Source organism: Triticum urartu, chromosome 7A (assembly GCF_056163025.1).
Source record: "Triticum urartu cultivar PI428250 chromosome 7A, HENAU_Tu73, whole genome shotgun sequence".
Taxonomy (NCBI): Eukaryota; Viridiplantae; Streptophyta; class Magnoliopsida; order Poales; family Poaceae; genus Triticum; species Triticum urartu.
Window position 1 is genome coordinate 16,322,614 of NC_141879.1, and position 13,586 is coordinate 16,336,199.

Sequence of the window (13,586 nt, forward strand, 5' to 3'; positions counted from 1 at the left end):
TGGCCTGGCCGTGAGTCCCGATCGATGGGTGCGTGTGTTGTGGATGGATAGGTTGCTGCGTGATTTGATGAACGGATGTGTGCGTGAGATGACAAATGGATGCGTGCGTGCGTGCCTTGAGAATGGGTCTGTCCGTGAGTTGCCTCTCCGGACGTGCGTGAACCCCTGTCCGATCTATCTCCTTCTCGGGTGTTTGTTGCTTGGATTCCTCTTGATGCACAATCAAGGAACGAGCCACTGAAGAGAAGAGCACACACGCCGTACGTGCCCTTGCATGCATGTGCCATGCAATTCAAGATGAGCTAGCTTGACTTGACACGCAACGGCCTCATCTATGTTGCCGTCGCCGTCGTCGAGCTCGGAGAGGTGTCTCTACCGCCGCCTCTCTGCCGCATCCTCTCGCCGGTCTTCTCGCGCGTGTACTTGCACCGCAGCGAACGAGCCGCCGGAGGTACGCACCGCCGCCATGGGCGCGTCTATCTCGGCTGGCTGCCATCTCCGTCTCGATCCTCTCGACGCTGCCGCGAGGACACATCTCCTCTCTTGGTCTTGTCTCCCATAGCACCTGCTAGATGAAAGAGATATAGTATAACAAATAAAATTAGCCAGCGGGGCATGGTCTGCTCCCATTTCTTCATCTCATCGGGCTCGCCATGGTCAGGCCGCCGTCATGGCCGGCGCCTCTTCCTGCCCGGCGACGTGCCCTGCAGCATATCGCGGCCATGGGCGAGTCTCCCACGTGTTCTTGGGCCTCTTCTCTCGGCTGGGTGCCCCTTGGCGCACGCGCGGCCGCATGGGCGCGCCCTCCGATCTCCTCGACGCTGCCACCAGGTTCTCTTCTGATGTTTGTGTGTGCAGGACTGCTCCTCCTTCTTCTGGTTGTTCTTCTTGTGTAGAACCTGATGGATGGAAGACATAGTAACAAATAGAATTAGTCAGCGGGGCTTGGTCTGCTCCCGTTTCTTCATCTCCTCCGACGCTTGCATGCTCGCCGTGGGCAGACCGCCGCCGTCACCGGCGCCTCTTCCTCCTCGGCCATCACATCTGGTGTATGGTTTGCGATCACGCGGCCGCGCCGGCGCCTCCTGGAGCGTTCCTCCTGGTGCGAGGCCTCTCTGTGATGGCGGCGTCTACGGGTGCCTGTGTCTCCCCCCTCTTGGTCGTCGCTGGGTTTGGGTATTTATAGGCAGAGGAGATGGGGCGCTGGAACGCCGCGGTCGTTCGGCCATTCTCGATTTTCACGGAAGAGATATGGACTGCAACCAATCGATCTATCTTCCCTGCTTATCCTTGCATTATTTTTCTTGGCGCACACTTCTGCAAAAACAAAACGCCAGATACATAGCAAATATCTTCTCCCGTGTTGTGCTTGCCCCCCTTTTTTTTACATGCAGGTATTCGGAGATGTATAAATACGCGCCGGCCAGGGCGCCGGTATATGGGTACTCAAAGAGATACGTATATTGTATTTTTTTTTTCGCGTGTGCAGCATAGACGTGGGTTTGGCCTTCCAAAATGTAAACATGCATGCGTGTAAGACTGTACCACCGAGTATCAGTGCAATTATAAATTGGGTCAGTACGTGAGCAAACTCAAAAAGCATGCATGCACGTACGACTGAATCAACGATTGCCTACTACGGGTGTGTACGTGTACACCTAAAATCAACCATAGATGTGTATAACTTGCACTTAAAAATAATAATTTAAATTTGAAATTATATTTTCTAAAAAAGGAACGCACAAAAATGCGTCGAACAACTACGGGCCATATAAAGTTCTGGAGCGAGTGGGAAAGGTTGCATACAAACTGTAGTTGCCGTCAGAGAGCAAGATTCATCCGGTCGTTCATGTGTCGCAGTTGAAGAAAGCAGTGGGCGACAACAATTTGGTCGAAGCTGAACTTCCACCGGCTGCGGAAATCCTTCGCATGGAACAACTGCCGACATCCATTCTGGCTGAGAAGACGATCAAGACAGCGCGGGGCAACGAAATGCAGGTGCTGGTGCGTTGGGGTGAACTACCAAACTCCATGGCCACTTGGGAGGAAGGTGCGCAGTTCAGCGAACGTTTCCCATTTACACTGGCTTGGGGACAAGCCATGTTCAAGAGGGGGAGAATGTTAGGGCCAGGCCACCCCAGCGGCTGACAGACGGGTCCCAGGAGCTAGCCAACTACATGGCCAAGCCAGACTGCCACGAGGAGGACAAGTCAGCAGGAGAATGACGCGATGCAAGCCGGCGATTGGTCCAGATCAGCCAGCGCAACAAGATGGCCTTTATATACTAGCGAGTGGCGTGTGTGTGGGGGTGATGCAATGTAATATGACCTGAACCGGAGCTGATCTCCTGGATTCTTCTACCTAATCAATCCCCTTTCTCCTTCCTCTACCTGCTCTCGTCCTCCTCCTTCCTTTCCCGATCTAGTCCCGTTACAGCCGTGTACACCTGATCATCAAATTCACTAGCAGAGGAATATTGTGGATGCATGTAAATGCTACTAAAACATGCTAAGTGTAACTTTTTAGTGGTTCATTAGCGCTGAAAATCTTCAACAGCGTGGTTGGTCACTTGGCCGGCCTAATAACGGCACCTGCCCCTTGTGGTCTGGCTGAAAGGAGAGGTGCCTCCACTGCCGATTCGCCCAAAGTGTATTATGGAATCGTGTGCGTGCATGGACACGGACAGCTGCTGACTTCCCTATCCCAGCAGACTTCTGAAGAGGGCTCCAAAAAAGCCTGAGCAAACCCTATTCATGGCGAGTTTGCAGCAACCAGAATGTGTTTGAATTGACCCAAAAAGATAGGAGATTCTGGAGGGCAGCTGGGCCTGGTGGTATCTCTTTTGAGGAAGTTTAAGATCTTCCTCAGTCCTCAGTCTTTTTCAGCTGTTGTTTTGTCAGCTAGATCTGCTCCGTACCTCGGCTCGCTCTGCTGGTTTTCTCCTTCTCTGCATAAAGATCAGCCAATGGCCTTTCGGAGATTATCATTGTCTATTAAACCAGTTGAATATTCAACTGAAATCAGAAACGCTCAGTTCTTCCAGTTTAATAACCATCTGTAACAATCACTCTCACTCAAAACTAAAAAATCTTGGGGAAGCATAAGAGACATAGGGATCAAATGTGTTCACTGTTCATCATTCCACCGTACAACGAACCAAAGGGAACAGATAGGATAGGAATAGCATAAATCAGTCCACCGTGTTACAAGCCATATGAACCAAATAAATCCAGTGGTCATCGTTCCACATTATTACTAGGAAACAAATAAATCCAGTGGTCATCCTTCCACAATATTACAAGCCATAGGAAGCAAATAATCCAGTGGTCACAATTCCACAGGATTACAATCCATAGGAAGCAAATAATCCAGTGGTCACAATTCCACAGTATTACAATCCATTGGAAGCAAATAATCCAGTGGTCACAATTCCACAGTATTACAATCCTTTGGAAACAAATAAATGCAGCATCATCCACGATGCGTGATAGGTTGAGCACATGACGCCTAATGACAAGGCATGCATAGGGTTACTCAGTCAATTGGCAGCAATTAGAGTATTGTACTCCAGCTCTATCCGTACTGTACTCCCTGGTATTTTCATAGGTTGGCAAATGTATTACAGAACTTATTAAGTGACAATCTTGACTATTCTTAACTTTAAAGAATGAGGCATCAGGGTTTATAGATGTATATACCTTATTCTTAGCGATTGGGCTTAACCTTAATAATATCTTCACACCAACATGCTGAAGCTTTTGCCAGTTAGGACGACCTTCTAGTTTGCATGACTCCAACACATCATCGTCTCCCACCAATTCAAACTTCTTAAGAGAACGGGGATGTCCTGGAAGCGATTTAAGATACCAGCAATTAATAATCTCCAAGCTCTCCAGCCACCTGAGATCCTTCACATTGGCTGGCAAGTGGTCCCAGTTGCAGTTCGCAATGGTGAGTTCATGAAGATTAATGAAAACTTCAAACAGTTCAGGAGCAGGTCCCAGTTGCTCGCTCGCAGGAGCTGAGCTCAAGTTTCTTTAGGTACTTTGGGGCGCCGTTCTGCTCACTCAGCATCCAAGTTGGGTACCACAGACTTTGGTAGTTCCAGATTTGCAGACTTTTAAGATGCCTCGGTGGGCAAAGAGCCTCAAGTACCTCTTCTTGAAGCTGTGGTGTGCAACTCGTATCATCCTCCCAGTACAATCCCAGTTCTGTCAGTCCTTTCTTGTCAGCTAGCTTTGCATCATACGCCTCCCTCTTGCATTTAACATTTTCAAGATCATGGATTCTCAGAAGGCCCCGAAGCTTGTTTAGGTCCGTCAGCTGGCTCAACTCATACCCACGCTGCTTCCTTACAATGAATTGTTCAAATGTTTGGAGTGACGTTAACCTGCTAATGTACGGAGCACTAATTGTTCCTCTGCCAGTGATATGCCGCACGTTGGTGAGGTTACCCATATTTGTATCAGGAGAAAATTTTACAGTGCCAAAACCAAATGTTAGCACCTGCAGATGGTAAAGTTTGGCTAGTGTTTTTGGTAAAAGCAGCTTTATCCAGGGTGTTACTAAACTAAGATAGCGTAGATGCACTAAATGACCAATAGTTTCTGGAATTTCTAAATCACCAGAAACCTTGTAGGCTTCTATGGCTAGTACCGGCAGTTTCTTCAGCTTCTTGAATACTTCGTCAAAGAATTTTATGTTAACTACATTAAACCCATCTGTATCATCAATAATGAGAGTGCATAGGTTTGCCAATTCAAAAATCTCCTCGCTAACCATTGCCGCATTTGCAACAAAAAGATGGCGAACATCACGAGGAACTTTTGTTCTCAAGCCATTCTCGATTCTGAAGCAATCACCCCCGGCCGCCTTCTCAGCCAAATCATGCATAAGATCATGGATGGAATAGACCAACTCCTCTTGTTGGTTGAGTGCGGCTGGTTGCACAAATGAGGTTGCCAGTAACTTGTGAAAGTAACCACGACCAACAGCTTCCATGTCTTCCTCTGCATGTATGAACCCCTCTGCCACCCACAGTCTAACTAACTCAACTTGCTTCAGATGACGTCTTCTGGGGAAAATACTACAGTAAGCAAAGCATCGCCTAATTTGCTCATCAAGTTGCTTGTAACTCCACCATAGGGCCCCCGTCGTCTCATTCAGAAGGTCCCGATCTAGAACTTCTCTCCAAAATTGAACATCATTTTTTTCTTTCGCGTAGTTGTGCCCCCACTGTACTGGCTGCCAGAGGTGATCCTTTCAACTTCTGTGAAATTTCAGCACCAATACTTCTGAGTTCTGCTCGATCTGGACCCTCTGCATTTGGATCTTCAAGGGCATAATACATGAACAGATCCAAGAAGACTTTGGAATCCAATTCACGTATTGCAAAAACATCACGTGCCACATCAGGACCCAGATCTGAAAATGCAGCTTTATCACAACTTGTTGCTAGGATCCTGCTTCCTACCGCTCCATCCATCAATGGAGAAAGTAACCTCGGTAGCTGCTTCGTAACGGCATCCTTATTGCACCAGATATCATCTAGTACCAAGAGAAATTGTTTGCCTTTTATTTTCTCCCTCAATTTTCCTTCCAGGACATCAAGGCTACTAGGAACTGGTTCTTTGCTTTTATCCATGGATGAAGCTGCTTCAAGCATCTCCTTGAAAAATTAATGCAAGCTATAGTTCTGTGTAACCTGAATCCACATGATAAGGTTGAAATGCTTTGCACTTTTCTCATACTCGCAAACATGTTGTGCGAGGGTTGTCTTCCCAGATCCCGAAATGCCATGAACGCCAATTACTGAAAAACATTTTTTGTTACTTGAGCTTGAATTGACATCATGAAGCATTTCACTTATCCAATTACGATCCTCATCTCTGCCAGTTACCTTTACTGTTGGAACTGAAGTAGTGGGTGTATGTGTATCTTTGGCAGTATCAGTGTCACCCTTGCTTGACCGCTTTGTTAGTGCAATAATACCATGTGCTTTATCAATGAGTCTTTCTATCGTGTCCATATTGCCCTTCAAACGACGATTCAAATCTCCTGTGAGAGTAAAACCCGGTTCGACAAAAACATACTGCAAAAGAAACCAACATTTCAAATTCAAACGGCAAGTCCAAATGTCCAATACCAACATTTTTGGAACGTTGACAACCGTAAGTGAACGGCGGGACATTCATGCATGCCTAATACAAGTATTCATTCACGTGGCTTGGTTTGAGCTCGGTGTCGTGCACATGAAACTAAAAGGCTGTGTGCAGGTGGCAGTGACCTGAATAACAATGAGCGTCTCCCTGAGGACGAGGTAATCATTGCTTTCACTGTTAGTTTGTCCCTTGGTTATTCAATGTTCGGACAGTACTGATATGGTGGGTGGTATGCAGGACGCTTTAGCTCACGAGAAGGATATTAATCACTAAGAGGGGCAAAGCTCTAGACAATGTCAGTGCCCTGTCTCTAATTGAGTACTGTCTACTGTATTTCCCTTTTCGTTTGTTGTGATTAAGCTATTATACATGCTATTGAAAAATGATGTAGGTATGTTCTCTACAGTATGAATGTGTCGTAAGATTGTTCGCTGATGTTGTTTGTTTTTGGCCTTTTGATGCCACATCAATTCAGTTGAATTCACAAAAAGTTCCTTACAAAACTGCCGTAGGCTGTGTTTTGGCAAGCAGTCAGAATTTATGTTAATGGCATCCTCTGTATACGGTTCTGTTCCGTATGATAAACTAATATGGTATAACGTGTCTTATTTTATACCTTTTGAAATAGTTTGTGCCCACAAAGTTTAGTGATTTACACCAATTTCTAAACATTATTCAAGTAGCCTAGCAAAGGCAGAAATCAAAGATGAATTCTCCCATGGCTTTTTGTTTATCTTCTTGTGCCAGCCTAATTTGCTCTTTCATATTTGTATAGCATTTATGCTGGATTATACCTCCACAGCACTTGCTTCAGGAGCTCTCAAGTGTTGTAAAGTTCAGTTGTGCTTGCCTGCTCAATATATGTGCAGCGTTTGATCACTAGTACAAAAAACGGGCATCAGCACCGTAAAGGCGCCACCTCCTCCTCGATCAAACTTTGTTGCCCAGCTGGCGGAAGTTGGGCTGATATTTGCCGATGACCACCTCAAGGAGGATCCACCCAGTGGCGGAGCTTCTTGGGGGCCAACCTGGGCCATGCCCCTCCCCCCCCCCCCCCCCCCCCCCCCCCCCGCTCATAGAAAAACATGCACATATACCTTAATATTTGGTCTAATTTTCAAGTAAAATCAGCCTAAAGCAATCATGTTCTCCCCCCCCCCCCCCTCAGCCCATGCCCCCCCCCATAATTTCATCTCAAGCTCCGCCACTGGACCCACCCACACCGAAAAGGCACACACCCTATTATTTACGGTCTGCTGGGTGGGCGCCTAAGCTCCTGAAGTTATTCCCACCTCTACTGTCAACCATGATTCCATATAGGGCGAAGTTAGGGGGGGAGGGGGGTCACGGGCTCCCTCGCCAGCTGCGATCCTAGTGGCCAGCTCCGAAGAGCGCCCCACAGCGGCGACCACAACCGCACCAAAGAAGCGACGTGTGACTCATTGTACCGGGTATGGTTGTAGGGCAACGTAGCATTAACTGAGGTTAATTTGTAAATCAGAAGCTATCTTTTGATCAGAACCAAATGATCTAAATGGAATATATGCAATAGATCTAAATCCACAAGTTATTTTGCTTGAAATGGTTATTCTGTTAAGTCTGATCCTTTGTATTGTACTAAAAAGTATTGGAGGAGGTTTTTGCGGGGTAAGGCCAACTCCAACCATAGATGCAATTTGTCCGGTTTTGTCCGTTTGGAGCCGCGCGGGCAAAAAACACCACCCAAGCATAGACCCATTCTAATTTTCTTTTCTGTTTTGTGTTCGTTCAGACCCATCTTCAGACTAAATTTACTCGCGATTAGGGTCCGAAGCGGACACAAGCCAGACACTTTGTAGCACTCCTCATCCATCTTTGTCCACTGCTTGCCCGGCCTAGCCAACCTGCCATCGACCCACCACCCCTCTCCTCCTTTCCTCTTTTTCTCCCCCACACACGCAGGCAGAGCACAAAGCACGCCGCCTCCCGCACAATGCTCCCTTCGGCTGGCCTCGCCTCGCCGGCGTCGAAGCCTCCGCCTCCTCCGCTGCCGTTTCCGGTGGACATCCAGGCGGTGTCCGCGACGTTCCCCGACCTCCTGCGGTTGCCGTAGCCGGGGCCGATGCAGCGTGGTCCAACAACCAGCCGACGTGCTCACGGGTAAATCTGGACGTCGACCTCGAGCTTTCTGGCTCGGCTCGCGCTCGCCCAGGCTCGGCCCGAGTTTGATTCGGCCCGAGAAATAAAAAGGCCGAGCCGAGCTGCGTTATTGGGCTTGTTTCGGCCTCGGGCCGAGCCCAGCTCGGCTCGAGCTAGCCCGTGAGCTCGTCCAATTCTGCAGCCCAGAATGGCCTAGCCCATAGTCACACTTGACCTAGCGCCCCACCTCATCCCGAGCAACACTCATCCTCATTTCCTTCCGGGCTAGGTTAGCTAGCCGCCGCCGCCGCAGCAATTCCTCGGCGTCCTTGCTGGCTCGCCGCACATACGCTAGCCGATGACACACACACCGCTTGTCCAGATCGCCCAAGGAGCCATGGAGAAGAAGAAAGAGAGGTCATTGACCTCCATTCTTGGGAAGGAGCCAGCGATAGGAAAGAAGAAAAATGGCATGAGCAAGACCTCTATGGACGCCGGCATCCAGCCTTCAGTTCGCTCCAAATGTCAGTGTGCTTGCTGTCCAAACTTTGGTGTATTTGCTGTCAAAGTTTCAGACATTCAGTGTTGATGATGTCCAAATTTCAGTGAATTTGTGGTACAGTTTTTTTTGGTTTACTTGCTGTCAAAATTTCAGTGTTGATGATGTTGAAATTTCAGTGCGCCAAATCAAGTCATTTGCTGCTGTTTTTCCATGTCTTGGTGAAAAAAGTTGCTAGTTAGCACATATAAGTAGTAATCTGCACGCTGATGTGCAGTGCACAGTGCATGCACACGAGCTTCCGAGCTGCACCGAGCCAGCACAAAGCTCGGGTCGAGCCTGGGAATGAGGCTCGCTTGAGCAGTTAGCTCGGGCTGGCTCGGCTCGTGCTGGGCGAGCTAATGGCTGGCTCGGCCCCAGCTCGGCTCGGCTCGGCTCGCGTCCAGGTATAGTCACGGGGGAGCTCGGCACAGTCCAAGCACTGCGAGCAATTGGTGGCGCAGACGCCCATGGACACGCGTGTGCACGCCGACTTCGAGGGCTCGCACTGCCACTTCAACTACTCCTCCGTCAGCGCGCTCAACCTCTCTGGCGCTAGTGTTGACAAGCAGCACACAGTCACTGAGGTTGAGGTCGAGCATCCCGGCGAGAGCGTCGAGGTCGCTCTGCATCTGCCAGCAACATGGGGCTCCTCCCATGGCATGCGCAGAGCAGCGGCGGTGGAGGCTAGCGCGTAGGAGGGCAAGCGCGCGTGGCCGCCCTCTTCATGCTTTCTTCCTGCACGTTCACGGCGGAGTGAGGCGACGCCGGTCCTCCACACCGACGGCCACCAGGAGCTCTCTCCGGTCCGATTCGTGGAGAAGCTCCCCTGCCTGTGCTCGTCGTTGACCCCGGCGGCGGCCGTCTGGGCTGTGTTCGGCGAAATGCCAAAGCTGGACACCATTTAAGAATTAATTATTGTTTTAGAAAAGGATTGTTTATATTCCACCTTTGAATTACGTTTGGCAAATTCTTTTTTATATAAAAAATAATATCCACACATGCTACTAAGATGATCCGTTCTACCAAGATACAATGGGGGAAACAACACAATTTGACTACGATAAATGATGAGAATTAAATATGTATCTTATATACTTCAAGCATATTCACTTCAAATTTACATGTTTGCTTATTATAACATGGTATATCGATATACATCGTACGTTGGTTATTTCAACACTTATGTGCAAAGCACACATCAGTTGGGGTACGAAAAAGGCTAGATTTCTATTGATCGCGTTTCTTCTGGCAGAGCGACGAATTAAAAAGAAAATACAAACTTGCTAAGTGGGATATCATTTGTAGGCCGAAAGACCAAGGGGGTCTAGGGATTGAAAATTTAGAGGTGAAGAACAGATGTCTTCTCAGCAAGTGGCTGTATAAGTTATCTATAGAGACGGATGCCACTTGGGCACATATTCTTCATAATAAGTACCTCCAGTCCAAAACTTTGTCTCATGTGACGGTAAGACTGACTGATTCGCCGTTTTGGAAGGGACTCATGCGAGTAAAAGTAGCCTTTTTCAATAGGATAAAATTTATAGTTGGCAATGATACTTCCACAAGATTCTGGGAGGATACATGACTAGGGGAAACACCCCTAGCAATCCAATATCCTTCTCTCTATAGTATTGTTCAGCGAAGAGACGCTTACGTTGCAACAGGTACTACAGTCAAATCCTCTTAATGTTCAATTCAGGAGGACGCTAGTGGGACATCGTTGGGAAGCTTGGCTCCATCTTGTGAGACGATTGATGGAGGTCCAACTCTCTCAACAGCCAGATCAGTTATGCTGGAAACTAGCTAAGAATGGGGAGTTTTCGGTTAAATCCATGTATTTGGATATTATCAACACTAGCGTTATTCCTAGTTCGAAACATGTTTGGAAAGTCAAAGTGCCTTTAAAAATCAAAGTGTTTATGTGGTTTGTCCACAAACAGGTCATCTTAACTAAAGACAATTTGGCAAAACGCAATTGGTTGGGTTCTAAAAGATGTAGTTTTTGTGATAGTGATGAGTCAATCAGACACCTCTTTCTCGATTGCCCTTTGGCAAAGATTTTATGGAGGTCGGTCCACATAGCCTTTAATATATCTCCTCTGAATTCCATCAACACATTATTTGGGACGTGGTTAGATGGAATTGACGTAGTAACAGCGAGACATATCCGTGTAGGAGTATGTGCTTTACTATGGGCAATTTGGAACTGCAGAAACGATTTGGTTTTTAACGGAACAACAAATATTCATTTCTTGCAGGTTATCTTCAGGACCACTGCACTCATCCGTATGTGATCGCTACTCACTCCGACGGAGGCCAGGGAGCATTTGGTTACTGGATCTATCCGATGGGAGACGGTAACTCGGACTATATTCAACCGGTTTGGATGGCAGTCATGTAATAGGATAGGTGTTTAGTTTCCTATCTGTTTTATTTGCCTGCCGGTTGTGGCTGTCCAGTTTGTTGCTTTCGTGCTCTGTGTTGAGCACAGCCTTTCTTTGTTTGAGACTACGAGACATTTGTTGGATCTTTTGGTTATTAATAATATGGCCGCATGCATCTTTCTGATGCAGAGGCCGGGGCAAACCCCCTTTTCGAAGAAAAAATGTGCAAGGCACACATAACTTACTAGTGCTTTTAAGTAGGGAAATATTGAGCAGTAAACTTTCTATTATACGGCAAGGAAAAAATTAATATGTTTACCACGAAATTGTACAAGCACATAAAGAACTTAGACATTTATATGTATATTCATGTTAAGAATTATTATTTTGGAAAAGGAAAACAATTATTCCACCTTTGAATTACTTTTGACAAATTCCTTCATTGTATAAAAAAAAAACCTATCCACACATGCCACTAAGATGATCGGTTCTACAAAAATTAAAGGGGGGAAACAACACAATGATTAGGATAAAAGTATTATGTAGTGATGAGTATGTATGCATTTATATAGCTAAAAGCTGAGGGAAGCAAGAAAGGACCTTGTTTGAGGTGCTAACTTCAGCATCCGAAGCAGTTCTCGCCCTTTTCTTCCCTCTCTTGTGTTGGAGACTTTTCAGTTTGTCCAGCTTCTTTTGGTGACGAATGTACTCCAGATCATCGAGGATATATTCCATGTCATGGAAAGCGGATTTGAGCCCCCTCACCATCTCCTCAAAGAATTTCCTATGATGAATGTCCTCCACTGCTTCTAGGGTAAGCGCCAATCGAGGGAGAACGTCCATTAATAGACATTGAAGCGTCTCTTCTTTGTCGAATTTGCAGTAGGACAAGGCTTTGTTTAGAAGCTTGGAGATGATAGGCGACATGATCCATCCTGCAACAGATATGCCCCATGCAACACCTTCCACCACCATCGAGGCTTTTCAGAGGTAGGAGGAAAGATATGGGAGATTTAGGCCATGTTGTTCAGAAACCAACCCACGAGCTGCTGTGCAGAGTTGGCTAATATTGGGAGATAGTTATCATCACAGCCTCACAGGTACAATGATTAGCTTAAACCATAGCCTAATAAATGTGGGAACTCGCCAACCCCGCAGAACGAAGTCAGTCAAATTAAGCAAAGGAAACAACTTGACATATATAAAAAGAGCCAATGGAGAGATGTTTGGACTAACACACTTGTTTGTTTCAGAACAGTCGAACAGGTGGTCAGCATGCGTAGTAAATTATGGGGCAACAGACAGTATGCATCTAGGCGGCACAGTTGGCTTACATTTTGTCGGTAGCAGGAAATTTCCACTCAGGCTGCTTTTTTTTTATAAAGGGTGATATTTATTGGCTCAAAATGAAGCATCAAGGGGATACAAACACAATAAGTACACACCCGGCCTCTGCACGACTAAGATGCACATAGCCAACATCAACGCACACACCCAAAAAATACGCCGGCAAATAGCAAAGTCATGTAAGACCGAAGCTATACGCCGGCAAATACGCCGGCAAATAACACAGCCAACATCAACGCACTTGTTTTCCGGTTTGTGAATTATTTTCTATATTTATGAAAATTTATCAAATTCACAAACTTATTCTATTTTCAGTTTTTCTTCCAAATTCATTTTTTTTCAATTGTTCAATTTTTTAGATTAATATTTTTTTAACTTAACCGATCAACCTAGCAAACCGGAAAACCGTGCAAGTGAGAGCAGGTGCGTGAGCGTCAATTTGGTTAGCTAGCACAATAGGCACTGATTAGGTTACGCCTTGCGGGGGACCTCAAGGGTTATTTTTTATGGCATGGGAGTGCGTCAAGTGATGCATCCAGCCATCGCATATGTTGCATGTTTGGGTGCTCCCTTTGGACTTTCTTTTTTATTATGTTTTTTGGGGGTTTAGTTAGGTTTTTTCTGGGTTTTTTCTTTTTGCTTTTCAGTCGTCGCCTAGTTTTCTAGGTTTTGGAGAAAAAAATATTGTGCTTCGAGGAGAAGCTTAAATTTTCTACAAGAAACATAACTGTGCTTCTCAGGAAAACAAAATGTGCTACTATGAAAAGCACAAATTTGCTTTCGCGAGAAGAACAGCCTTGTTTCTCAGGAAAAATGTGCTTTTACAAATTTGCTTCAGTCTATGAAAAAAAAGCATAGCCTGTGCTTCAAAAAAAGTGAAAATTCGCAAGCATGCTTCCGGGCTTAGGTTTTTTTTCTTCCGTTTTTCTTTGGTGTTTTCTTTCGTTTTTTGCGAATGTTTTTTTGTTTTCATCATTTTATTGTTTTCTCAATTTTTTTGTACTTGTTTTTATTCCTTTTTCGGGTTTTTCATGA

The 13,586-nt window shown here is 46.3% G+C and overlaps 1 pseudogene; it reads right to left on the bottom strand.

Moving 5' to 3' along the window:
* Positions 1 to 3,583: 3,583 nt before the first annotated feature.
* On the bottom strand, positions 3,584 to 12,267 carry LOC125518102 (putative disease resistance protein RGA4; annotated as a pseudogene).
* Positions 12,268 to 13,586: the final 1,319 nt, after the last annotated feature.